Source organism: Tupaia chinensis, unplaced genomic scaffold, assembly GCF_000334495.1.
Source record: "Tupaia chinensis unplaced genomic scaffold, TupChi_1.0 Scaffold000146_1, whole genome shotgun sequence".
NCBI lineage: Eukaryota > Metazoa > Chordata > Mammalia > Scandentia > Tupaiidae > Tupaia > Tupaia belangeri.
In genome coordinates, this window is record NW_006159616.1 from 5,371,901 (window position 1) to 5,399,456 (window position 27,556).

Below are 27,556 nucleotides of genomic sequence, written 5' to 3' on the forward strand. Positions count from 1 at the left end.
AGAGCTGGGGGCTGGGGGAGCGATTTCCAGAGGGGAGCGGGATGGAGGTTGGAGTGGTTGGCGTGGAGATAACCAACAGATGCGATTCTGCAGATAAGCGTAGCAACTTAGATAAATCTCGGGCTTTGGAGCTGGTCGCCTGCGTCCCCTCTCCTCCGTCTGCCTTTTTTCAATTTTATCTCTGAGCCAAAGGAGGGAGGGGGAGGGCAGGGAACTCTGAGGGGTGAGGAGATGGGAGGAGGGGAGGGCAGGGAGGGGGGCCAACTTGATCTTCGGGGACTTTGGCTTTTCTTTTTAATGTGTTTTTCCCAGAAGGTGGGAAATGCCAACACACACTCGGAGACCTAGAAGGCGGCCTATGTTTTTTAAAAAGCGGCGGACAAAAATCAAAATATTTGAAAATGTATTTCATGGTAATTATGTCATATTTCATGGGCTGGTGCCACTACTGAAAGAGAGGCTGAATGCCTTAATTTGTATAGAAATTGTAATCATTTGTTCATTTCAAGGTGAAAATTGCATTTTTTAATTTAAATTGTATCCTGCATGATAGTCTATTATCTAGTAAAATTGTCTCCATGTCTGAATGCCTTATATGCAGCTGCAATGCTTGTTACAAATCCACTTATATTCATAAAAGCAGGTGGACATCTCAGGAAATGGAAGGCGCTGTGTGTGTGCGTGCATGTGGATGCGTGTGGATGCGTGTGGGTGCGTGTGATGCGGTGCTCCTCTTGCCCGTCTCTCACCCCTGTCTCCTCAGCTCCCCTCTCCCACCTCCGACTCACGACAGCGTTTCCCGAGCTGCTTAGCAAATGATAATTAGTTGGAACAGATGAGGAGGCTGCAAGATGGGGACAGTGCACCCTGAACAGAGCTGGGGGCCCAGTCGGGCTCTACCTCAGCCTCTCTGTGAGCCCCTAAATGGTTGCAGCCCTCAGGTCCTCTCTTGCCTCAGTTTCCCCCCTCTCTAGATGGAAGCTGGACTTCTTCCAGGTGGAGGTTCTGTGCTTGTCTGGCAGCGGGGCACTTCCGAGCCCGGCTCTGTCTCCTGGTTTTGCCAGGTTCGCTGTGTGAGCGTACACAAATCCTTAACCTCCCTGGGACTCGGTTTCCGCATTTGTAAATTAGGGTAGCCACAAATCTCTTCCATAAGGTTGTCATCAGCCCTCTGTGGCCTCAGACCAAATCCTCCTGCTGCTTGTCTGAACAGCCTGGGTTTTGTACTGAAATTCTTTTCTTTGTTCATGATAAAATGTATACACACAGGTAGTGCAGAGACAGAGAGGAGCACCCTCCGCAGGGCCTGTTCCGCTGCAGTCCCTTCCTGCCATCCTCCACCACTGGATCCTGGACACTGACACGCATGCCCAGCATTGTTCAGATGGACTGGCCTGGGGATTCGAGTCGCAATCACCACGTGAGATCTGGCTTCTCTCGAGGAGCACACCACAATGCTGGCCTCGGTTTTGCATTTTTAAATAGTGGGGAAATGAAGTAAGAGCAGTATTTTGTGATACAAAATCATATGGACTTCAAACGTAAGTGTCCATAAACGGAGTTGTGCTGACACACTCGCGTGTGGCTGCTCGTGTGCTGCAACGCTGGAGTAGGGCAGAGACCAGAGGATACGGCCCGCAATGCCTCAGGTGGCTACTAACTGGCCCTTTATGGAATACGCGTGCCGGCCGTGGAATATAACACACAGAGCAAGCTTAGCAGGGTCCGACATTGGTTGCAAGGGAGCTGGGGTGTCAGGAAGAATTTCCACCCACCAGATTTCTGCCCAGCTGATACCTGGCCCATTTTGCTCAAAGATGCAGAATGTGTGTTTGGGACAAAAGCTGGAAATGGGGCTTTGTTTTCCTGGAGGAAATTCACCCAGACTTTTTTTTGAAAATTCCATGACATTTTAAAAAAAGTTTACCTATTTACTTCTTCCACAAGTGAAAGTGACAGATACAGAGACAGAAAGAGAGTACCCCCAGAGGGTCTTGATGCCACAATCCATCTCCAGCCTCAGCCGGCCCCAGATTATACTCAGAGAGGTCTCCAGACTTGAACCAGGAACCTTCCCGTGTGGGCCAGCCTCTCAGAGCAATGGGCTTTATTGCTGCAGAACTATCTGGCTCCCTCCATATGTTTTAAACTCTGGGATGTCAGTAGGGGTTCTGGACCAGGACTGAGATGCTCTTGTCAACCTCCTGAGTCTGGGGCTTTCCCACCTGTAAAATGTGTCCCGGCTAGAAGGGTCCCACCCCACGTGTAAGTGGCTAGCATGTCCCTGGCACGGAGCAGCTGCTCAGTGTGGCTACACATTTCCTCTCCCCTCGCTGGGGCAGAGTCCTTGGTCACTGCAGAGCCCTGGGTAGAGTACCTACTACTCATTGTTCAGCTCATTCATTTGTTTATTCATTCAACTATTTCCTTTTCTTTTGCTTTCATTTATTTATTTATTTATTTATTTATTTATTTATTTATTTATTTTGCCATAGGGTGCATGTGATCACCAGAGAGAAAGAAAGAGACAGAGGGAATGTGAGAAATCATCCCCTGGGGGGATGACCACGCCACAATCCCTTCTCCTCCATTCTCCTCTTAGAATTTTGGGCACGCATGCACATGTACCCGGCATGATTTTTCAAGCCAACAAGTCCAGGACTGGAACTGTGGTCGGCCAAGTAGGAATCTAGTACCTTAACCACCACACCATCTGTTGGCCCTCTTTGAACAATTTCTAAGCTTCTATATTCCACGCACTGTCTTGGGGAAGGCTCCATTGTGAACCTTCTAAATTCCAGGCTCCAGTAAGGCATGGCAGAGAGAAAGCCTGTACTCAGGCCCTAGGAAAGCGTCCACTGGTGGGTGACTTCATCAGGGCCTCAGTCTCCCAGCCACAAAGGAAAAGTAGTAACCCTCTTCCTCACAGGCTTAGGGGAAGGAGTCAAACAGATGGTGCATGCCAAACACCTTGTAGAAGACTAACGCAATTGTTCTGTACGGATTTATCCTTCCCAGGAATCAGGCTGGGGACAACTTGCCCAAGGTCAGGGCTAAAAAGTAACCCAGATGGGAATAAGCAGATGGCCCAGCGGTTATGTCGCTGGACTCCCACGTAATTGACTGTGGTTCGGATCCTGAATCCAGTGACTTAAAACTCATGCCAGGTGCATGTGCATGTGTACCCAAGATCCCGAGAGGAGAATGGAGAAGGGATTGTGGTGTGGCCATTCCCTCAGTGGTGTATTCTCACTTTCTGTCTATCTCTCTCTGTCTCTCTGGTGAGTACACACATCCTATACCAAAAATCTCTCAATTAAAAACAAATAATAATAACATTTTTTTAAAAAGTGACCCAGAAGGACTTAACGCTAATACCTAGGTTCTTAATCACCTACGACATTTCCTCTCTGGATGCATTTTGTGAAAAGAAGAGAACGTCGGTCTTCCATCTGCAGCCTGGGAAAATTCAGGGTAGGAGAGAGTTAGGCTAGCATTCTAGAGCTCAGTTTTCCCACTGGTTGTCAGTACTGAATGCGTGCAGGAGTCAACCTAAAATAACAACAGCTACCACACCTGGGCTCCACTCCCAGAGGTTCCAATTTCATGGAACATTGGTGTGTTCAAACCCATCTCCCTCAGGCCTCCTCACCCGCCCTGCGTGATTCTAATAGGCACGCCTAGGTTAGGGGACCTATGGCATGGAAGTGCTTGAGGCAGGCCCCTGCGTAGTGACACACAGGAGCGGGGCTTCCGGGGCCCAGTCTTCAGCATGCCTGCAGGTCCTCCTGCTGTGGGGAGTGGCGCCTACTGTGTCATGGGAGGCGAGTTCTAATCCTAACTCTTTCTCAGCTCCCTGTTGATTTCCCGAGGTTATACTGAGGGGATTCAGGCTCTGAAAGCAGCCAAAAGTGGCTCCAGGTCACACTCCTGGGCTGACAGATCTGAGAATGGATCCTCAGGCCATGCGAGCTGGAGCCCAGGAGCCCAGCTGGGCACCTCTCCCAGGAGGGTTTGGCATGCACACCAGGTGCGGGATCTAGCGGCAAATAGCTAACGGTGGACTGAGCTGCGGCAGCGAGGAGCGTTCTCAGCGCCCTTCCAAACATGTTTACGAGTCAGCAGTGACAGTTAGCAATTACTGCAGACCTACTGTGTTCTGGATGCTTTGCTTATGTCGCCTCCTGGAGGACCTACTGTGGGCCCAGCCTGTTGCCGCTCTCGGCTTCTGCTGTCCCTGCTTTCCCTCTTCTCTCCTGCAGCCACTCTGTAGGTCCCTGGGCTGGATCCTCATTTTTCTCCTTGGACCTTGAGGGCTGGAGCTGCGAGGGCCCAGCCCTTGGCTCTCTGTTCCTGGTTATTCTCACTCACTTCCTAAGTGAATCCAAATACCAGCCCAGTTTCCAAAGTTGAGAGTGGAGCAGCGTCCGCTCCTTGCCACAGACTCGTCAGGCAGTGCCTCTGCGCTGGGTCTCTGAGGCTGTTCTCAGCTCTTAAAAAATGAACCTCTGCCTGGCTCCCCTGCATCCTTCCCATCTCAGTAAACAGCCCCATATCCACCCAGCTGTTTGGTACGAATGCCCAGGAGTTCCCTCCATCCTCTCCCCACCTAACCCTCACTGGATCCCAATTCATGAACAGGATCTGCTAGCTCTTTTGCCAGAATGAATACTGAATCTGTCTACTCCTCTGCACTCAGCACTATCATCCGTCAAAGCCACCACCATTGGGACCAGCAGATGGCATAATGGATGCATTGCTGGACTCCCACGTAATTGATCACAGTTTGAGTTCCAGACACAATGGGTCAAAACTCACACAGGGTGTGTGTGCGTGCGTGCCCAAAATCCCAAGAGGAGAGTGGAGAAGAAGGGACTGCCGTGTGGCCATCTCCCCTGGGGGTGATTTTTTGCTTTCTGTCTCTCTGTCTCTTTTTCTCTCTGGCAAGTGCATGTGCCCTATAACAAAAACCTCTCTACAAAAAAATTAAAAAATAAGAAAGCCACCATCGTCACTGGTCCCCTGGCTCCAAACTCTTTGCCAGGGTCTATAGGGTCCTTCATGATCTGGCTCCCCACCTATGTTACCCTTCTAGTCTCCAAACACAAATGAATGACTGGCTGAATGAGTGTCTAAGGGAGGATCTGGACTGGGATTAAGACATGGGTTCAAGCCCTGGCTACTCTGGGACTTTGGACAACCCTCCATCTTGTCTGGAACTTTGCTCTCAATATTTACTGGATGAACTCTTTTAACCTTTCATGAAGTAGGTATTATTATACCGCATTCACAGATGACAAGAAGTCTTGGAGGTATAGGTCCCATGCCATGGTCACCCCACATTAACTGAAAGAGTTAGGATCTGAGTAGCTGCTAAGCTGATCCCAAACCTCATAAACTCCTTACTATGTGCCTGCTCTGAACAGATCCCTCCCTCGTCTCCAGGTTGTCAGACACAACCTGGCGACTGCTGAAATTCCTGCCTGACTTTGCGTTCTGCTGAGAAGCTGGGGCCCCTCACTCCCAAACCAGCTGCAGAGGCTCAGAGAGGACGTTATAAGACAGAGTGTACCCGACTGAAAACAGGCGCCCTGCCACACCCAGCTGCCTTCTGGGAAGAGCCAGATCAACTGGTCTCTGGTAAAGACGGAAAACATCCCATCATTTAGCGGGTCTCAGATCCCAGCCTCTGTGTCATGGAGCTGACCCCTCCTGACCCTCATCTAATCCAGGCCTTTGCAACCTTGGCACTAACACTTTCAGCCAGATCATCGTGTGGCCTGTGTTTCCAAGTGCATTGAGCAGCACCCTGGCTCCTGATCACCGGGGACCAGTAGCACCAGCTGCCCCGCTGTTACAACCAGAATGTCTCCAGATGTTGCCAGCTTCCTTTGAGGGGGCCAGACTGCCCTGGGTGAGAACCATTGTTCTGATCGGACCGTAGCCTGCTTCGGAGCTGTTCTGCCTTACCGGATAAGAAGGCTTACCCTGCATGGTTCTCTTCCACGCTGCAGGCTTCCAAAGACTAGGAGTCTGCTGGGAGCCAGCCATCAGACATCAAATGCCCATTAACTCACCAATCTCCCAGCATCCCCGTGAGGTAGATTCTGCTACCACTTCACTCTACAGATGAGGAGACCGAGACTCAAAACGGTTAGGTGTTACCCAAGGCTGTGCAGCTGACAGATTGCCCTGCCATGCCAGAGTCTCTGCCACGCATACGCCCACAGCCATGTCCTCATTCAGTTTGAACAACTTTGTGAGTCACAGTGTGACAATGCTCAGACTCCAGAGGAGGAAACTGAGGCTTGTTTCCAGGAGCTCTCCCAGCGTCCCGTAGCCATAGTGATCAGCAGAGCGAGTTCAAAGCTTGTGGTAAGATCTGCTGTCGGCCTGGCAGGTGCCTAGAGATCATTCATTTACTCCACAGATATTTCTGGCCACCGTGTGCCAGGCCTCAGGATGTGGGTTCCTCCTTGTCTTTTAGAGACACACGCTGAAATCTTAGGGTGACCTGTTGCGAGGACTGGGATTTGCTCTGACAGAACCCAGGCTGGGAGGAGGCCGTTTGTGCGGTACGTATGACATGAGAGGGACAGTGAGTTGACAACCAGGTGTCGTAGGCCATGTGGGCTCACCAGAGAGAGAAGAGGGAAGTGAGAAAGCAAGCTGCCAGGTCTGGGACTCAAACTTTGGCCGGCCATGGGGTAGTCCAGTACCTTAACCACCATTCTATCTGCTGACCCCTATGTAAACTTTTTATGAATAGCCAAGATATGGAATCAACTTGAGTGCCCACCAACAGACTGATAACTAGATGCGAGATGCATGTGAGATGCATATACAAAGGCATACACACAGAAACACACACACGCACACACAATGGGATAGAATTCAGCCACTTAGAAGGACTGACTCCTGCCGTGTGAGGTGGCATGGTGAACCTGGAGCAGATGATGTGAAGTGAAATAAGCCAGGGACAGAAAGAGAAATAGCACATGTTCTCCCTCGTGTGGAAATGAGGGAAAGAAAAATCACCTTGTGGAAGTAGAGACATTAAGAATGACCCCGAGAGGCTGGGAAGGATGGGAGGGGGAAGAGAGGGAGCTGATTAACAGAGACAAAATCATAGGTCGATAAGAGGAGTGATTTCCAGTAAGGTTGAGGCACTGGACCCCACATGGCTGACTGCGAATCCCGGACCTGGCAGTCCAACCATCACAACAGATAAATAGATAAATAAAAGAAAAAAAAAAAAACGATCGGAAAGCTAGATTAGCTAAGGACAATTTAAGGTAAATATCAGAGTAACTAAAAAAAAAGAGTTCGTAATGTTCCCATCACAGAGTAATGACAAAGGCTGACTCGATGGGCGTACTAACCCCCTGATGTGGCGAATCATGATGCACTGTATTCTCAGACTGGAAAGGCAACACGGTACTGCCAGGAACATGTGAAACTATTATGTCAGTAAAAGCATTTTTAAAAAAGTATTTATTTAATTTTATTTATTGCTATTATTTTTTAATTTGCCATACGGCATGTGCAGTCACCAGAGAGAGACAGAGAGAGGGAAACTGAGAAACCAAGTCACCAGGCCCAGGACTCCAGCTGCAGTTGGCCATGTGAGAGTCCAGCACCTTAACTACCATGCCACCTGCTGGCCTAACAAAACATATTTTTAAGTAAAAATAAAAAAGAAACATGCAACCAGTAAGTCCTTATCTGCGCTCCAGCCTTGGCTTCACCATCTGTGGTCTAGTCCTGGCTGGTTTTCTTTGCTTCGCTAGACCTTGGTTTCCTCATCTGTCAGCGAGGACACTCAGCTCCGGCTAGCAGGCTACTGGAAGGATGCAGTAAGATAACGCAGGGGTGCATGTGGCAGACCTGCACGGGGCAAGGGCCAGCCGAGAGTAGGGCTCCCGTGGTCATCACTGCAAGGACCTCACGGTCCTAGAACTTCATCCTAGCACTGTCCTTCATCCATCTCCAGCCCAGATCACCGGGGCAGCCCTAAGCCGTGTGATGGCCCTGGAGGGACTCAGTGCTGAGTTAATAAGCAAGATGAGGTTCCTAATTCCCAGAAGGACTCTGAGTTTGTGCCAGTCCTGTGCCCCTTGGCCCAGCTGTGATGATGACTTCTCTGGAATTCCTGGGAGCTGAGCTGCTGACACAGATGAGGGGACCCTCCCATCCACTCAGCCGTCTCCCCTGAGCCTCCATACTTTCTAGGACTGGTTCCCATCCCTCATCAGCTGTCCAGGCTGGTTGAATGAGCTCAGTGTTCCCAGATTCTCAGGAGTTGGCATGGAGCCTTGGGGTCCCTCCAGGAGTTCCAGCTGGGTAAGGGCCTGGATGGACTTGGCCTGTGAACTGCTCCCCTGGGCGGATGGAAAGGGAAGGGAATGCCTCATGCTCAGAGGATGGCTGCTTAGAGGCTGGCTGCCCCCCTGCCCCCAGCACACGATGCCCCCCATTTTCCAGATCCTCTCGCAGAAGCGAATTGTAGGCATGTGACCAGTTGCATCCAGTAGGCGGCGAGAGGAAATGATGGGCAACTTGTGAGTTGAGCTGGCTAGACCAGTGTGCCTTGGTGACCTCGTTCCTAGCACGGTGGCCTTGGAGACCGTGTGTTCCTAATGTGAGAGCATGATGGAGAAGGCCCTCTATTGGCCAGGGCTGCTGAGACTGGGGGTTTACCTGCCTGAGCTGCAGAACCAAGCCCAGCCTGGCTAATACAAGCCCTCCCCTGCATGGAGGGGTGGGTGTGGCACAGCAGGAAAACAAAGACACACTCCCAAGGCTAACCCTTGTTCACATTCAGAGATGTCTCTGAACGTGCTGGGCATGCGCACGTCCACGATCCAGGGCTAGCTGAAGTGGGGTGTGGACCATGACCAAGACTCTTTTGGGGGTTCTGTATATGTGTCTCTCTCTCTTCTCTCTCTGTCTCTTTTTCCCATGAAATAAACAAACTTCTTTAAAAAGTGATAAACTACGAGCTCACATTCCAGCGAGTCTGAGACTAAGGTCGGCCATGTAGGCAGTCCACTGTGGCTCACCAGCAAAGACTGGACACAGGCTCAGGAGGGCATCCCCAGGTGGCCATCCTCTGTGTGCAGTGTCATGTGTCGTTCCTGGAGGACCCAGCGCTGTGTATGACTCCATGGGCATAGGACAGCCGAGCGCTGGGTCGGGAACAGTGCCGTACCCTGCCCGCAGCAGCTTTCCGGGCTTCGAGTCTGGTCCTTTCCCAGGGCAGGCAATGAGCTGTAACACTGGCTGTAACAGCCCCAGGGGTTGGAAAGCGACACGCGGTGGAATGCCGTGTGGCACAGAGGCGATGCTTCAGTGCAGTCACCTAGAAGAGCTCAGTGTCACCTGGAGAAGTGAGCAGCAGAGGACATGAACAGCACACAGACATGACAGAGTTTACAACACACAGAGCGATTGTTCCAGACTCTAAGGACAAGTGTTCAGCATGGAGGATGCTTGTGGATTAAGACAACGGGACCAGCAGATGGCGTAATGGTTAGGTCGCTGGACTCCTGAGTAGTCGACTGCAGTTCAAGTCTTGGACCCATTGGCTTAAAACTCACGCTGGGCATGTGTGCGTGCGTGTGTGCCCAAAATCCTGAAGGAAGAGTGGAAAAGAAGGGATTGCAGAGTGGTCATCCCTCCCACCCTGGGTGGGTGACTTCTCACCTGTCTCTCTGTCTCCACAGCGAGTGCACACACCCTAAGATGTGTGCAAAAGTCTCTAAAAAAAAAAATAGAAGAAGAAGAAGAAAAAGAAGAAAGCCCACACCACACACACAAGATACTGATACAACCACCCGGAGTGGGGTAGCATGGGGAGCTTTGGAGATCCTCAGGGTGTACCCATAAACAAGCACCACGGGGCATGGCGTTCTCCCAGCTTCCCGCTCAGAGCCCCTCTCGGGGGGCCACTGGTTTCCCACTCGTCCCTCTCCCACTACACTGTTTCTGAACCACCTCAGGTAGGACCCACGTAGGCCAGCTCTCGGGACAGTGTTCATTTGAGAGAATCTTCTTGAGCTATTCAGACAGATGAGGTGCCCGATGTCATCACTCACCTCGGCTTGGCACACTGTCGTATTCTTTTTCAGTTGCCCCTGGATTCGGCTCCTCATTCCCGTCTAGATCTTAGACCCCTTACCTACAGAGAAAGAAGAGTCTCCGTTTTCACTTTTAGGACTGCCTGCAAAACCAGAGGACCAAGAAGGCACGGGAGGCTGGAGTAAAGGGCGGACAGTTTATGCGAAGTTTCAGGGTCATGGCACAGCCTAGTCCTAGTTCCAAGGCACAAGGACAGTGGTCACACAAACCCCACTGACCTGCAGGTGGGACCAATCTGAAGCCTTGTCTTTCTGGCCATAGACCTGGAAAAAGTATTTATATGAGCTGGAAAGTTTGAGGAAAATCTGTCTTTTTTTTTTTTTCTTTCTGAGTATCCATCCTGCTGTGAGGCCAATTCCACTGTGGTGCAATGGGCAGAGGGGAAACCTGCCTGGTTATAGAGGAGTAAGGAAGGGGGCCCTGGGTGAGGAGTGTGGGGAGAGACCACAGTTTTCCAAATTTTTTACCTCTGTGCCTTCTCCTTGATGGCAGACCCAGTCACACGCAGCTGTGTGACAGCGTGGAAGGTTCAAATTCTAGAAGCAGACAATTTCTCTGGCCAGAGAGATCAGAAGTGGGGAGTCCTGGGAGACCGAATATGGAGCACAACTTCATGAAGAGAGAGATGGAGAGGGGAACCGCTTTCCGCATATGAATTGACACAAGGACCAGGTTCACCTTCAGCAGTGCACGCGTGGAATACACATTTTTTTTTTTTAAAGCAAAAGCTTTTAGAACCAATAAGGACATTGCCCAAGGCTCAGACCAGCCTCCGAGTAGCACCTGAGGGGAATGGATCCAAACAATAGTGAAAACAGTACTGAAGTTAAAACCACCATTCATAGAAGTAAAGACAGAGCTTGCCATCCGAACTTAAATCGGTTGATGGCCTGCTAAATAAAAACTGTAACCAAGTAAAGCAAACTAAGAAGCCAAAATCTCACTCTCCGGAAGATCTAACAGGATGCAGACTCTTACAACATAATATTCAAAAAGTCCAAAAGTACGTGGTATGCCAAGAACTAGGACATGCTAAGTCAATCCTCAAGGGAAGACTCTAGAAATCGGAACTATCAAAGGCTTTAATGCAGTCATTATAACCATACTCCATAAGGTCTAGGTGTACATTCTTCAAATGAAAAGATGGAAATTCTTAGCAGAGAAATACAATACACACACAAACACACACATATTCACATATACATATATAATATATTACATATATTTTATACACATTGGGTCATTGGGAAAGTCATGACATTTTTCTATGCAAAAATGCATCTTGACTTTCCCAACAACTCTCTCTCTCTCTCTCTCTCTCTCTCTCTCTATCTATCTATATATATATATATAGCTATTTAATGTCCATCATGTGGACCTTATATAACTGAAACTTACAATATCAGAAAAATAACTGGATGAATTTAATAGTAGATTAGTGATAAAAGATAAAAGAGTTATTGAACTTAAAGACAGGTTAAGAAAAATTGTCTAATCTGAAGAACAGAGAAAAAGGATTTTAAAAGTGAGGGGGAACCTCAGAGACCCACGTGGCAGTAAGAAAAGATCTCACATTTCTGCCAATGAAATCCTCACATAGGAAGAGTAAGAGATGGAAAAACGATTTCTTTAAAAGGCTGAAAATTTACCAAACACTGTGAAAATATAAATAGACATAATATAGTAAATATACAAATTCTGGGGACCAGCAGGTGGTGTGGTGGTTAAAGTGCTAGACACTCCCACATGGTCGACCAGGGTTCAAATCCTGAATCTGGTGGCTTGCTTTCTCACTTCCTCTCTCTCTCACTTTCACCCTCTGTCTCTCTCTGGTTAAATTAAAAAATAAATGAATAAATAAAATTAAATAAATAATAAATAAATAAATATACAGATTCAAGAGATTTGGTAAAAACCAAAGAAAATAAACCCCCCAAAAAAAACATGTTCAGACACAACCAAATTGAACTGCTATAAATTGAAAATGAAAAGACGTCTTTAAAGCAGTCAGAGAAAAAAATACGTAAGGAGTAGCATTCCCAATAACTGGGTATTTCATTAGAAATCATAAAGACTAAAAATTATTGGAACATCTTTTCTAAAAGAAAGCAATTGTCAACACAGAATTCTATGCTTAGTAACAATATCCCTTAGAAATGATGGCAAAAGAAACATATTTTTGGATGAAGAGAAACTAAGAGAATTCTTAATCAACAGACATTTTTAAGAGAAAGGCAATAGAAAGTTCTTTGTGCAGGAGACTGGTACTGAAAGAGAACTTGGAACTTCAGGAATAAAGAAAATGCAACAGAAATGTTAGATAGCTGGTTAATATAATAAACTAATTTCCCCCCCACCCCGCCCTTTGGTTCTTTACTTTTTAAAAAGTTAATTAATTTTTTAAGGTTTTTGCCATAGGGCTTGTGTGCTCATGGGGGAGACAGAGAAGAAAAATAAGAAATCACTCCCCGGGGGAATGACCATGTCTTGCTCGCTCCCTTCTCCTCCATTCTCCCCTTGGAATTTTGGACATGCACACACATGTGCCCAGTGTGATTTTCAAGCTGCTGGATCCAGGACTTGAGTCATGGCTGGTCATGTAGGACTCTAGCACCTTAACCACCATGCTACCTGCTGACCCCTCTTTAGTTTCTTTATATATGATTGTTAATTATAAAATTGCTGGGACCAGCAGTGGCATAATAGTTACTGACCTCCCACGTAGTTGAACACAGTTTGAGTCCTAGACCTGGCCACTTAAAACTCACGTTGGACAGGTGTGCGTGTGTGCCCAAAATCCTAAGAGGAGAATGGAGGAGAAAGGACTGATGCATGGCCATCGCCCCTGGGGGGTGATTTCTCACTTTCTGTCTCTCTGTCTCTCCAGTGAGTGCATACACCCACCCTATAGCAAAATGTATGCACATTAATAAATAGGACAATTATAACATTGGAGGTTGTAAGTCTTCTGTTTTATTTTTATTTATAGGTAGTATATTAACTCTAAGTAGACTGTGAAAAGTTGGGTTTTATAATCCCTAGACCAATCACTATTGAATATAAAGAGGACCAGAAAGTAGTGTGGTGATTAAGGCAGTTGGATCCTGTTTGGCCAACTACATGGTTTGTGTCCCAAACCTGGCAGCTTGAAAAACATACTAGGCATGTATGCTTATATACACAAGATCCCAAGAGGAAAGAGAGGAAAAGGGACTGTGGTATGGGCATCCCCCCAGGGGGGTTTATTTCTTTCTTTCCCTCTCTGTCTGCCTCCAGTGAATACATGTATCCTCTAACAAAAACAACAAATGAGTATAAAAAGATATAGCCAAAAAGCCAATAGATAAACTAAAACTGAACACTTAATACATTGAAATAATCCCAAGGAAGGCAGCAAAAGGAAAAAAAAAGGAGGTAATGGATAGAAAAATTATAACGCGGTAGGCCTAAATCAAGTACATTACCCATTACATTAAATGTAAAAGGTCTAAACTCATATCTTAAAAAACAGAGATTGTCAGATTCTAACAATGTTGTTTATAAAAAAAGTGTTGGGACCAGCAGTTAGCATAATGACTGTGTCGCTGGACTCCCATGTAGTTGACCGTGGTTCGTGTCCCAGACCCAGTGGCTTAAAACTCATGCCGGGTGTGTGTGCGTGCGTGCCCAAGATCCCAAGAGGAGAATGGAGGAGAAGGGATTGTGGCATGGCCAACTCCCCTGGGGGGGGTATTTCTCGCTTTCTATCGCTCTGTCTCTCTCTGTCTGGCGAGCGCATGTGCCCTATAGCAAAAACCTCTCAAAAAAAAAAAAAGAAAAAAGAAAAGAAAAGAAAAGTGTTAAGTATCTATAAAAATGCTTCAAAATTTCTCTGGAGTGTATATTGTCCATCTAATATTGCCATTCAATATTTTTTTTGAGAGGTTTTCGCTATAGGGTGCATGCGCTCCCCAGACAGACAGGGAGAGATATAGAGACAGAAAGCGAGAAGTCACCCCCCAGAGGGGATGGTCACACCGCAATCCCTTCTCCTCCATTCTCCTCTCGGGATCTTGGGCACGCATGCACATGCACCCGGCGTGAGTTTTAAGCCACCGGGTCTGGGACGTGAACCGCAGTCGACTACGTGGGAGTCCAGCGACATAGCCATTACACTAACTGCTGATTCCCCCATTCAATATTTTTTTTGAGAGGTTTTCGCTATAGGGTGCATGCGCTCCCCAGACAGACAGGGAGAGATATAGAGACAGAAAGCGAGAAGTCACCCCCCAGAGGGGATGGTCACACCGCAATCCCTTCTCCTCCATTCTCCTCTCGGGATCTTGGGCACGCATGCACATGCACCCGGCGTGAGTTTTAAGCCACCGGGTCTGGGACGTGAACCGCAGTCGACTACGTGGGAGTCCAGCGACATAGCCATTACACTAACTGCTGATTCCCCCATTCAATATTTTTAATATTTATTTTCTTTCTTTCTTTTTTCTTTCGAGAGATTTTTGGTATAGGGCACATGCACTTGCCAGAGAGATAGAGATCTGCTGGCCCTGCCATCTAATAATTTTTTGAAAGAATTATTTATTTACTTCTATTTATTCATTCATTTATTTTCATTTGATCAGAGAAAGACAGACACACAGAGAGAAGGAAAGTGAGAAAGCAAGCCACCAGGTCTGGGACTTGAACTGTGGTTGGCCATGTATGAGTGTCCAGCACCTTAACCCTCATTCCACCTGCTAGCCCCACCATCTAATATTTTTTAAAAGTCATATTAAAGGCCAGCAGGTAGCATGGTGGTTAAGGCAGCTGGATCCTCTGTGGCAGACTAAGCAGTTCAAATCCTAGACCTGGCAGCTTGGAAACACTCCAGGCTTGTGTGCATGAGAGCCCAAAGTCCTGAGAGGATAATAGAGTAAAATAGATTGAGGTATGGCTATCCTCCCTGGGGTGTGTGTGTGTGTGTTTGTGATTTCTTATTTTCCCTCTCTCTTTCTTTGTTTCTATCTCTAGCCAGCGCACATGCCATGTAGGAAAAATAAAAGTCACCTTGGGGCATGTGTGCGTACGTGCCCAAAAATTCCAAGAAGAGAATGGAGGAGAAGGGATTGCAATGTTGCCATCCCCCCAGGGGGGTAATTTCTCACTTTCTGTTTCTCTGTCTCTCTGGTGAGTGCACATGCCCTATAGCAAAAATCTCTCTTAAAAAAAAAAAAAAGTCATCTTAAGTGTGTTGTTCTTGATGGGCTAACCCTCCTTCTCTAGATATTCCTGAATGACCCTTGGATTAAGTGAAATCATCAAGTAACTATGCCTAGATCATAAGCCCTTTTCACCTCCTAGGGCTAGTTACTAAGGTGCTCACCTCCTAGGGCTAGTTACTAAGGTGCTTTTTTGAAACCCTTCATGAAAAAAATCCCTCACAACACATTCTTATATATTTCCAAAGTTTATTTTGAGTGGTTATTTATTATATTACACAGTGTCCTGTGTGAGAAAATACCAGAGAGAAATTATTTATAAGCTTTGAACCTTCCCTTAGCAACTTCCTTATTTTCTCATTAACATCACAACTTCTGTAATTCACCAGGTTTCTCATTTTTCAGGGGCTTCTAAGAAACTCCAGATATCTTCCTGTATTGTTAACAGGTATTCCTACAATAAAAGTTCCTATAGCCAAATGTTTACAAAACACAGGGTTAAAGAAAGCGAAACTGGATTCTTCATTCTATGAACTTAACCCTTACAACCACCTTGGAGGTTGGGGCCATCATTATGCCAGTTTTATAAATAACGAGGAAACAATTCTCAGAGAAGCTTAAACCACTTGCACAAGATTATCCAGTGGTGACATCAGGATTGGAACACAGGTTGTCTGACTGTGAAGTCTTTTTGTTTATTTATTTATTTATTTATTTACTTATCTATTTATTTTGTGAAAGCGCACACTTTATTGGGAAGCAGAGTGCCACACACTGACCAGGAGATGAAGGCTGCCCAGTGGGCACCCTCCACATCACACTTCAGCAGACACATGGGAGGTTTGTAGGAAAAATCAGTTGGAACATGGATTCTGGGCACGTTCCCAACCTTGTTCCCCACCTCAGGAAACTGCCAACCACTTTCCTGAAGCGATGGTGGTTCACTAGAGATAGAGCCCCTCAGGGGTGCCTTCTTGTTTCTTATAAAGAACATTTTCTTTAGATTTTTTTGAAGTCTTCACTTGTTACTTTCATTCTCCGTACACTCTCAAGGCCGTCAGACCAGCTTCTGTACAAATTGCCTTGATGGCGGCACCAGACAGGTCATCCTTAGCCAAGATCAGGTTGTCCAGGGTTACATCATCGGCCAGCGTCATCCTGCTTGTGGGAAGCTGAAATATGCGCTTCTCGGTCTTTTTATCGGGCAAGGGAAACTCAAGCTTCCTGTCGATGCGGCCTGGTCTAGTAAGCGCTGGATCCAAGTCTCTATTCTGTTTGTGGCCATAATAACTTTCACATCTCCCCTGGAATCAAATCCATCCAGCTGGTTCAACAGTTCCAACATTGTTTGCTGAATTTCTCTTTCACCACAGAATTTGAGTCATATCTTTTGGTCCCAATGGCATCGATTTCATCAATAGACACAATGGATGGTGCATGCTCTTCAGCAACTCGGAAGAGTTCCTGTACAAGTTTAGGCCCATCACCCAGGTGCTTCTGAGTAAGTTCAGAGCCAACAGCTCTCAAGAAAGTGGCTGAAGTTTCATTTGCAACTGCTTTGGCTAACAAGGTTTTTCCTGTGCCAGGGGACCATAGAGAATGACCCCCTTGGGGGGCTTTATACCCATCTCTTCATAATATTCAGGATGGGTGAGAGGAAGCTGCACAGAGTCCTTAATCTCCTGGATTTGGTTGTCCAACCCCCCAATATCAGCATAGGTCTCCTGCGAGGCCTTTTCCACCTTCATCACTGTGACCAAGGGATCCGTGTCATCCATCAGCACCCCTATCACTGCATGCACCTTGTGGTTGAGCAGGACCGAGCAGCCTGGTTCCAACAGATCCTTGTCTACAAATGAAAGAGTGCTGACATAGCGTTCTGAGCCCACAGATGTAGACACGATGGCATGATTGTCATCAACGATCTCTTCCAAGGTTCCTACCGGCATTGGGGTCCCCCTCAGATCATCCACCTTTCATCTTTCCTCCTCTTGCTTTTCTTCTAATGGTTTCATCTGTTCCTGATTTCTAATGAATTCTTCCATGAGAAGGTAGTCTAATTCTCTCTAGTTTCAATCCTTTTAACCTGCATTGTGTGTGAGGTGTCACCAGTGGCAGTTTGCTGGCAGCATCTGGTCCCTTAGTTTTCTTCTTTTTTTCCCCCACTCTAGTTGGGACAGGAGGTTCATACTTCTTTTTCTTGTCCTTGTCATCCTTCTTGCCACCTCCAGGACCATGATCGCCACTCTGACTGACCCATCTTGCTCCAGCTGCTCTAGCCGCTGCTGCTGGAAGTGCATCCACCTGAAGTCCCTTCTTTTAAAACGGTCTGCAAATCATGTATGTATAGTGCCTGGAAATGGTCATCCTCATAGCATGGACAGCTGAAGAACTGGACTCAACCTTGGCTTCACAAAAGGAGGGAGAGCTCTGCAGGATCAGGCGAGCGTGGCCCAGTACCAGGTCCCAGAGAAACCAGCCACTCCTCTCCAACTCTCACCTAAGCCCTTCTGCCTGCGACTGCTCCTGCTGACCTGCAAATGTTCAGAGCTGCTCCTGATAATCAGACACCTCCTCCTGGTACTCATCCGGGTACTCTGACACTCATCCTGACTTCTCCAAAGTCCTACTTTTCTCCATAGACCAATTTGGCAGAGTCAGGGAAGGGTGCTTCATGGACTTCAAACCCACCCTGTAGGTAACTGCTTATTGGTCAGCTGGGTACCTATGAAAGTAGAGGAGGTAGAACCAGATGGGTGTGCATGTGTGTGTATTGATGTTCAGAGTAATTAGTCCCAATTCTTCACTGTCTTATTAGACATTCATTCCATGCCTTGGGAAGGATGGGATGTACTTCCCTATCTGTTGACTTTGAGGTTGACCGTGAGCTCTGCCTGGACCATGAGAGGTCAGTGGATCTGAAAAGAGAAGCAGTTTGCAGTAGATATTGAAATGTGACCTCCATAATGCCCTTTGAATTCTAGTGATTTGTAATCAGAGCCCAGTAGTGCCTTCTTCATGGGCTCCCAGAACAAACATGTCAGACCTGCAGCATGGGGCCAAGCTGTCCATCTGTATTAGTGGGCTATTGTGGCATGACACATTGCCATAAATCTGGTGGATTAAAACAACATCTGGGCCAGCCAGATGGCATAGTGGTTAAGGCACAGGATCCCACAAGTCCTGGACCCAGGCAATCTCCCCATTCGGGGGGAGATTTCTCCCTTTCTCTCTCTCTCAAGAGTACACACACCCTATGGCTAAATCTAATACAAAACAGAAACAAACCCATTTATTATCTCATAGTTTCTTTTGGTTGGAAGTCTGAGCATAGCATAGTTGGGTCCTTTGCTGAGGATCTCAGCAGGCTGAAATCAAGGGGTGAGTGGGAGCTGCAATCTCATCTGAAAGCTCGACTGGGGAAGAAGAGGTTTCTAAGCTCCTTTGGGTTGTTAGCCAAGGTCAGTTTCTTAGAGCTGTAGGACTGAGGTCCCCAATTTCTTGCTAGATGTTAGGCAAGAGTTGCTTCACTCTCAGCTGCTAGAGGACACCCGCACATCCTAGCCACATGGACATCTCACAACATAGCAGCTTAGTATGTTGTGTATTGTTTTACTGGCTTTCCATCAGAGTCTCCATCCAGTCTGCTGTGATGGAATCTTATGTAACATACATATTCACGATGGTGGCTGCCTTTCACCTTTGCCAGATAGCAGAACATGCAGGGCTGATGACTAGCCCATCATATTCATGAATTCTACCCACACTCAAGCCAGGGGAACTGTATGGGGTGTGTACACCAAGAGGCATGAGTCTTAGGGGGACATTGTAGAGTTCTGCCTGCCACACCATCCAAGCCTAGATGAGCCAGATCATAATCAACCCACAAACCTGTGGATATGAGACATATTACTTGTTCTAAGCCACTGAGTTTTGAGGTAGTTTGTTACACAACATTGTTGTGACAACAGCTTTGGGCCCTTTGGGGTCCCACAATGTCCTACCTCCACTTCAGGAAGGCAGCCCGGCATGATGGGAGGGCCTCTTGGATCAGTAGGATCGGCATTTGGATCTCCACTTCTCTAACTTCTGCAAGGGGCTCGGAGCCTGGTACTTATGCCCTGTCCATTTCCACAGTGTACAATGGGATCACCGTTAGGATACTGGGAGGGTCAGCTAACGCTGTGGAGGTGGAACCCCTGGTGCATGAATGTTGGCGTCTCTCTCGTGCAAGCTCATCTATCTAACCAACACCCCATCTCTGGGTGAATGAATGTGGTTTGCATTTGGGGTGGACAGGGTATGTGTCTGTGGGTGGCGTGGCTGGTCTCATCCCCAGACGAGGATGATCTCTGACCCTGAGTAGGCTGTCCAGTGTGAGCCTGATAGCAGAAGGAGGCCCTGCCTGATTCCCACAGGGAAAGGCTCTCGAGTAACCGCCCTCTTCCTGGACCCCTGCTCCACTCTCAGCACTGCAGTATGAACACGTGCCACGGTTGCGTTCTTCTGGAGGGCTGAGTCTCCACCACTGACTGTTGTGTGAGCTTGGGCAAGTGGCTTTAACCTTCCCAGCCTTGATTTCCTTCCTGCAGGTTAATGTCCACCTCACATGGTCGTTATGTCATAGCGCCATCAGGATGATGACAAAATGCTTGTGCCCGGGCCCATCGTATGAGCTAAGTAAATGGTGTTCTCTGTCCCTCAGAGCAGAGTCCATATATGATGGAACCTTGAAACGTGTGTGGAAAAAAGGAAATAAAGTACCAGTTGGTTTTGGTGCAAAAAAAAAAAAAAGAGGGCCAGCAGGTGGTGTGGTGGTGAAGGGTCTGGGTCCTACATGGCTAACTGCAGTTTCAAACCCCATGCAGCTTGAAAAGCACACTGGGAAAGTGTCTGCGCATGTCTGCTCCAAATCCTGAGAGGAGAATGGAGAAGGGATTGCAGCGTGGCCATGTCCTCAGGGGGTGACTTCTCACTTTCCCTTTCTCTCTGTCTCTCTCCAGTGAGCAAAACTATAAAAATTGATAAATTAATAAATAAATAAAATGCAAGCATCACTTATTCATGATGCACAATTTCCAGGAATCTTTTGATGATCCCTCATGTGTTTGTTGCTTTTTGAAAAATAATTTTTATGTGTTATTATTATTATTTTCCAGTTTGATCAGAGACAGAGAAAGAGAGGGAAAGGGAGAAATAGAGCCACCAGGTTTGGGACTTGAACCATGGTCAGCCATGTGGGAGTTCAGAGACTAACCAACATACCACCTGCTGGCCCCATGTTTGTTGCCCTTAAGGCCGCTCCCTGCCCCACCCCTGCCCATCACAGAGCAGGTGCTAAAGGAATGCACTTCCTCTCATATGCATGGCTTCATTTGATGCTCACGAAAACCCTCTGCAGTGGAAGTGGGGTTAGGATTGGTGGACTGGTGTGCTACACCCCAAAAGTCCCACCTCCCACCTCCCAGGCACAGAGTAGATTGCTCTTCTCTGGCCCTTTGAAACTCATTGTGGTCATGTGATGGGCTTCAGTCAATGGAGTGTCTTGCATCACTCCCAGTGGAAGCTTTGAAGCCAGTGCCTGCTCTGCCTCCTCTCCTTTTCCTCCTCTTACCAGTGCAGCCATGTTCATGGACACCCACCTACTGCCAGGCCGACCGATGAGTGGTACACGCAAATGTGAAGGAGGAAGAAGCAAACCTTTGGTGTTTTAAGCCACCAAGACTTGGATTGTTGGTTACTGCCTTCTATCCTGAGAGAGGGTGGGGGCAGGTTTTACTTCCATTCGGAGGATAGGTGCGCTGAGGGGCAATCACTCGCCTCCAGTCACACAGAACACCTGTGGGAGTTCTTTCCCATTCTTAGGGAAGAGAGCTAACTGGTGCTGCCAACATCCTCCTGAGACTTCTGGGGAATGAGACTTTACTCCCACACCTATCCCCACCCTCAACAGCTATTCATTTTATCAGGAGCAGGAAAAGGATTCTCCTTTCAGAGCAAGTCAGCAGTGACCTGAAGAAGGGAAAAAGTGGAGTTCTGGAAGCTATACTCTCGGGAAGATCCGATATTCTAGATTCAACCACGTAACACGCTCAGCCTCTCTCCTGTGTGTCCCTTTCACTTTAGTGGCTTCATTCATTGCTGAGGAGCCTCTTCCTCACTAGTATATTTTATCTTAGGAAAAGTTATGAAAGTCTATGCATGATCAGTGAAGCCAAAAAGAGAGACTGCTGTTATGCGGCATTATCGTGGCAATAGCTGACTGATACACTTGTCTACCCAATATCTATTCTCTTTTCCTTTACACGTAGAGACCTGATTTTATTCTGGACAGTAGTGTGCCTCGGTGGAAGACTACTCAGCTTTCTTGGGATATAAACCAAGGTTTCTGGGGGTACTTTTAGGAATGCTCCCTAAAAGGGACTCAGAGAGCACACTGGGTGTGCCCAAGAGCAGGGGCTGTGTCTGCAAGCTCCTTGGCACCATGCCCTCAGCACTTCTAACACTTTGTGTTGCTTTTACAGTACTGGAGATGTCAGGTCTTTTGGGCCTCCTTGAGACAAGACTTTGGTTCAGTTTCTCACTATGGGAAGGTTCTTAGAGGTCAGCTAGCCTGATTTTTTAAATATGTAGAGAATGGGCTAGAAGGTGGCATGGTGGTTGAGGCACTGGATCACACGTAGCCGACTCTGTGTGGTTTGAATCCTGGGGGCTGGTGAAGAACATGCAGTGCATATGCCCAAAATCTCTGAAAGGAGAATGAAGAGATTGTGTCGTGGCCTTCCCTGCTGGAGGGGCGGGTGTGATTACTCTCTTTCTCGTCTCTCTCTGGTGAACATACATGCTCTATGGCAAAAAATCTAAATCTATCTCTATCTACATGGGGCCCAAGAGGGGAACAAAATGGTCTCAGACACACAGCAGAGCTGAGGGGGAGAACTTAGCTGTTGATACTTCTTGATTTGCCCTCTCTCTGGCCGCCATATTGTCCTGTTTTCCTGAATGCCAGATTGCTGGCTGGAGGTCAGAAGGGAAAGTGGGGGATGGATAAGGGACGGACCATGGCTGGGAGCACAGATTCCGACATAAACTGCCTGGGTTCCAGAGGGGCTGGCACAGGGGTCGCCACACTGCAGGGATTCTGTGTGGAGGAGGGTCCTGGGGACAGCTTCTGCTTAGTCTCAGACCCTGCGGAGACCCACTCTTCCTCCAGGTCTGGCCCTGGAGGGCTTGGGCTGAGTTGGAGTCAGGTCACCAGGAACACCTCAGTTCTTCATGTATGATCCCTACAACCTCCTCCATATCCCCCTCCTGCTCAGATCACCCAAGGAAACATCACCCTGGAATAATAGGGGCCCTGGTTCAAGGGCAGACACTGCAGGCCCCTGCCTAGGTCCCCTTTCATGGGCCAGTGTACCTGTACCTGAGCTGACGTGGGCTCATAGCTGTGCCAATCTCTGGGGACCTGCCCTCAGCCCACAGAGCACTTTAACCGGAGATGCTTGAGCAAACACATCCCTGCCCGCCCACCTACCCCTGGGACAGCCGGCAGCCAGTGATAGACTGCTGCGGTGCAAAGGTCAGCCCCTGGCTTCAAGGTGGGACTAACTCGGTGTGACAATCCCTATTCCGGGGCTTCCCACAGCATCAAGGTGAAGCTGGACTTGTTACAACCTTCCTTTGCAGTGCCCTCCCTGCCCTATCTTGCTTCCTTTGTCCCTGCCAGATTTCTCTTGTGAGCTCTCCATTAGTAATTCACCTGCTCAGGCCAGCAGGTGGCATGGTGGTTAAGGCACTGAGTCCCACATGGCCAATGGCATGGTTCACATCCCGGACCTGGTGGTTTGAAAATGATACCAGGTGCATGCACGTGTGTGCCTCAAATCCCCAGAGAAGGGAGGAGAAGAGATTGCAGTATGGCCATCCCTCCCCGGGGTGGGGGTGGGAGAGGTGATTTCTCACTTCCATCTCTTTCTTTTTGCCTCTCTGGTGAGTGCATGTGCCCTGTAACAAAACCTTAAAAAAAATTCTGCTCGAGAGTCTTCATTACTGGGCTCTGCTTCTAAGGCACCCCATAGGCTCTGAGTTCCCCTGCAATTCCCCCGTGCTGTGTGCCAGGAGGAAACCACGCAGGGCTAAGCTTAGCAGCAGGAGAGGTTGACTCTGGTGCAGAGACCTTAGGCCCACCTTGTTCTCTGGCACGGTGCTAGTCCTTCGAGCTCAGAGACCCTAAGCAGCAACATCCATAGATCAAATACTGAATAGGCATCACGTTTTGCAGCTGCTTCATTCTGGGGGGCCCCATGGGGTGCAAGAAAAACATAGTTCCTCTAAATTGAGTCCAAAGGCTTCTCTGACACCCCTCCATCTCAATGGTCACCAATTGAGTCCACGGGACCTCCAAAATGCTTTTAATTTCTTTTAATGTGTAACAGTTACGCCTGAGTCACAGAGGAAGCGCTTACAAGCAGCAGGTAGTTAAAGCAAATACCAGTTTCTCTTTCTAGTCTACTACTCCATATAGCTGAATAAATTATGGTGCAATTATATTTAAACACGTACTCTCACACCCACGCACACACGCGCACGCACACACGCTCACTTCCACATGGAGGAAAATGGCTGTGAAGCAAAACACAGAAGCAACCCAGTTGCAGTTACTAGGCAGGAGGAATGGTCTAGAGGATATGTGGGTATTTCCCGGCTAGGGGGTCGGCATGTCTGAGCTGGCAGAGGAATCGTTAAATACACTGAGAGAGGGAGGCTAGTTCCCCATTTGGTGTTGGTTTGGCATCTCTGCAGGAGGGGAGGAGAGAAGACCTGGGTACACCCAGCATGTCCAACAGGACGGACGCACTGGGGAGCCCGATGAGAACATCAGCTTGCGAGAGGGCCCAGAGGACGTCTTTGTAGCCAGGTGATTGTGGGCTTCCAGTGAGTTCTAGGAGCCAAATGTTGGACTACTGCACCGGCTCCACCCAAACACTGGATTTCAGGGGAGTGGTTGAAGTCTGAGACTGCTCCTGTCCTCCAGCTGTGGTCAGATTGGAAATCCGACCTCGGCATTTTTCTTCCGAGCCAGCCTCTGTGCGTTCCCTCTCTCTCTTCTTCTCCTAGCGGTCTGTGCCCTCTATTCTTTCATGATCCTCTGGCCAAAGAACAGCAAAGGTAAATCACATAAAAAATTGGAGTATCGAAGCATGGCTTGTTCTTACACATCACTTCTTTTTTCTTTTCTTTTCTTTTTTTTTTTCTTTCATAGCAAGAGAGAAATACTAAATGAAAAAACAAAGCAACGAAAATGAAAGAGCCCAAGAGAGCCAGAACATAGAATGTGAAACACACGATATGCAGATATAACCTTACAGATGGTCCCTGGCACGAGCACGACACACACTGTGGGGGTTTCTTTCCTTTTTAGTGTGTATATATATATATTCATATTTATATTTATAAAAAGTCAACTTCCTATAAACGAACAGCACATCACCACGTTTCCAACTAATGTACAATGAGCTCAGAAGAGGAGCTCCCCCCATAGATAGGACCAACAGCTACTGTGATAGGTTGGAGGAAAGAGCTCTTTGCTATAGACTATTTACAGCGATGGGTACGGGGGTTTCTGGGCCGGCCTGGCCACTGGGATTGAGGCCTTCTTTCTCAAGTTGTGGTCAGCCCCAGAGAGATTGAGGCCTGTGCCTCTTGTCCATTATCCTCTCTGGAGAAGCTGCAAGTTGACTTTTAGAGCCTGAGTTGGCTAGACAGGCTAATGCACAGGGCTTTGGGGACATCCGTTGGGGTTGAGGGCCTCTTTCTCAGGGATGGGGCTCTCAGGAAATAAGTCCCATTTTCTACCAACATAGTGGCTTGGGAGAACAGAGGGGTTTGACGCAGTGAGAAATCATTTGGTTTATTCCCAAGTAGGTCTCGGTTTCATTTCACCATGGGGCAGCTATGTGGGATTGGTCCTAGCATTGGAATGTCACCTCGTGAGGGTGAAGTTGGGTGGATTTGGTGTCACCTGCCCGAGATCCCTACCCCTGAGTCACAGTGGGGTGTAAGGATACTCAGACACTTTCTGAGCCGGGCCTCCAGCAGGGAGGGTTGACGGTTTAAGGAATGTGGATGAAGATTGCGGTTGGTCTTCAGGAAGAGCTGCCCTCTGGTTGCCACCTGCAGAACCTTGGACTGGGTTGCCAAGGGTGGGTAGAGTCTTCCTGTTTGTCTGGAGCTTGAAGAACCAAGAGTCTCTTGCAGTGGATGCTTCAGCTGCAACCTTGGCTGATCTTGACAGACCATGTGCAGGTATTCGCTGCTACCAAAGAGTCTGTCCCTAGTTACTGAGATTCCTCTAGGTCAGAATCAGGAACCACCCTGGTCACGGGGCAGGATGGGCTTGAGATCACCAAGTATGAAGATGAGAAACAAATGAGCATTTGTCACAGTGGTGACGTCCATGCACACGAATGTTCTGGCAACTTCCAACCCAGCTCCCCAGAAGAGAGAAATTCAGGTCTACTCCCAAAGTGACAGCCCTTCCCTCTAGGAATGTTTTGGCTGAGGACAACAGTCCTAGAATGGGCAAAGAGGTGGCCTCCTGTGCCCAGGTGGGGACGAGAAATTTGGTCCACTATTTGCTCACTCAGTGCTGGGTGTCCCATCACAAGTGCCTGTTTCCAGTTGCACTTGATAAGGGTGATCCAAATGTGGATTACAATGACGTCGATGATGAAGATGAATATAATTTTGATAAATAGATGAAGGTTGTGAACAGTTCCAAAGAGGCGTAATCAGGGGCTTGAGTCATCCCCCAAAGGTCCCAGCTCTTAAGGGACTAAAGCTTGACAAAGCCACTGCAGCAGTTAAGGGAGGTGACTTTTCCCTTTTCTCTAGGACCCAGGGTGTCCTCCTCTGCCCAGGAGTGGTGGCATGGAAACTGGTCACATCTAGCCACTCAGGACAGGAGACAGAGGCCTCTTGACTAAGAGTGAGTCAACGTAGAAAGATGCCACACTAGGGGTGGGAGGGGGCAGGGACATCCCTGCCACCACCACCAAAATGCTAAGGGGAACTGGTCTTGTCCGTGGGGCAAAAGCAGTCCCTGCCTCTTCTAAGAACCCTCTCCTGAAGCTCCGAGGGAAGCTCGTGCTCCCCAGCAGTTTGAAGGGGCGGCAGAGAGACGAAGCCCCCTTCCAAGAGGCTCTGGTACGTGTAGGGTGGGCCCAGGTCCCTGTGGGAGGCCTTGTACCGAATCTGAACTCCACAGGGCGTGGACTCGAAGGCAAAGGGCTGACGCCATGGGCAGCAAAGGCTCGCCCAGCAGCAGAGGTCCTGGTTCTGAAATCTCTCAGGAGCCTGCCTTATGCCTCTGGACTCTTGTTCCCGAAGATTTCATCCCCTCCTCATCTCATCTAACCAACTAATGAGGAAACTGCAAGGTTCTGCGGCTCCCAGGCCCAAGATGAGCTGGGAAAAGCTGGAACTGGGGTTTCAGTCCAAGAGCCCCCTGCTTCCAGATGCCTGAGATGGGTCCCTGGACCCTGGGCAGTGCTTGGTGGGCGAGTCTCCCTGCCCCCACAGCTCCCCTAAGCGCGTACCCTGTCAAGCCTCTTCCTGGCTTTCCCAGTTTCCCTGCCTAGGCTAGACGTCTCCTCTACACCAGCAGAGGTTGTGAGATTGGTCCTGAATTCTTCTGGATTCCTGGGTCAAGGCAAGGCTGTCACCGTGCCGACTCCCCTCCCAGGGCGAGGGTTGCCTCTGCTGCAGTGTCTCTGGGAGATTCTGATGCTGAGCCAGGCCCCCCTTGGAGGTCCAGTTCCCAGTACTTCCAGGTCCAGGCCCGAAGCTTCACTCCACCTCTGGCCCGGGCACCCGCTGGAGCCACGTCCAAAGGGCACCAGGGCCTCCTCTCGGGCATTGCCCTCTGCTGGGTGCCCATGTGCTCTCTTCCGGGCGAGCCTCTATCCCCACCCCAAGATGGCACAGAGGTCACTGTAGGATCTGGCCGGGGAAGGACTACAGGCTGACCGGAAACTTTCCTGGTGGGAGGAGGGGACTCCAAGGGGTCACCCTGGTCCCTAACCACGGATGAATGGCTGGATACCTCCAGAGGGCCGGTGATGAGAAGGGACCCTGGGGGGATGAGGGGGTGGAGGCCGGGTGGCTCAGGGGTCAGGGAGGGTCGGGCCAAGACTTGGGCTGGGGCAAGCCGCCCAGGAGCC

General features: G+C 48.6%; 1 pseudogene; it reads right to left on the reverse strand.

Moving 5' to 3' along the window:
• Window positions 1-16,279: 16,279 nt before the first annotated feature.
• On the reverse strand, window positions 16,280-19,366 carry LOC102501616 (26S proteasome regulatory subunit 4 pseudogene; annotated as a pseudogene).
• Window positions 19,367-27,556: the final 8,190 nt, after the last annotated feature.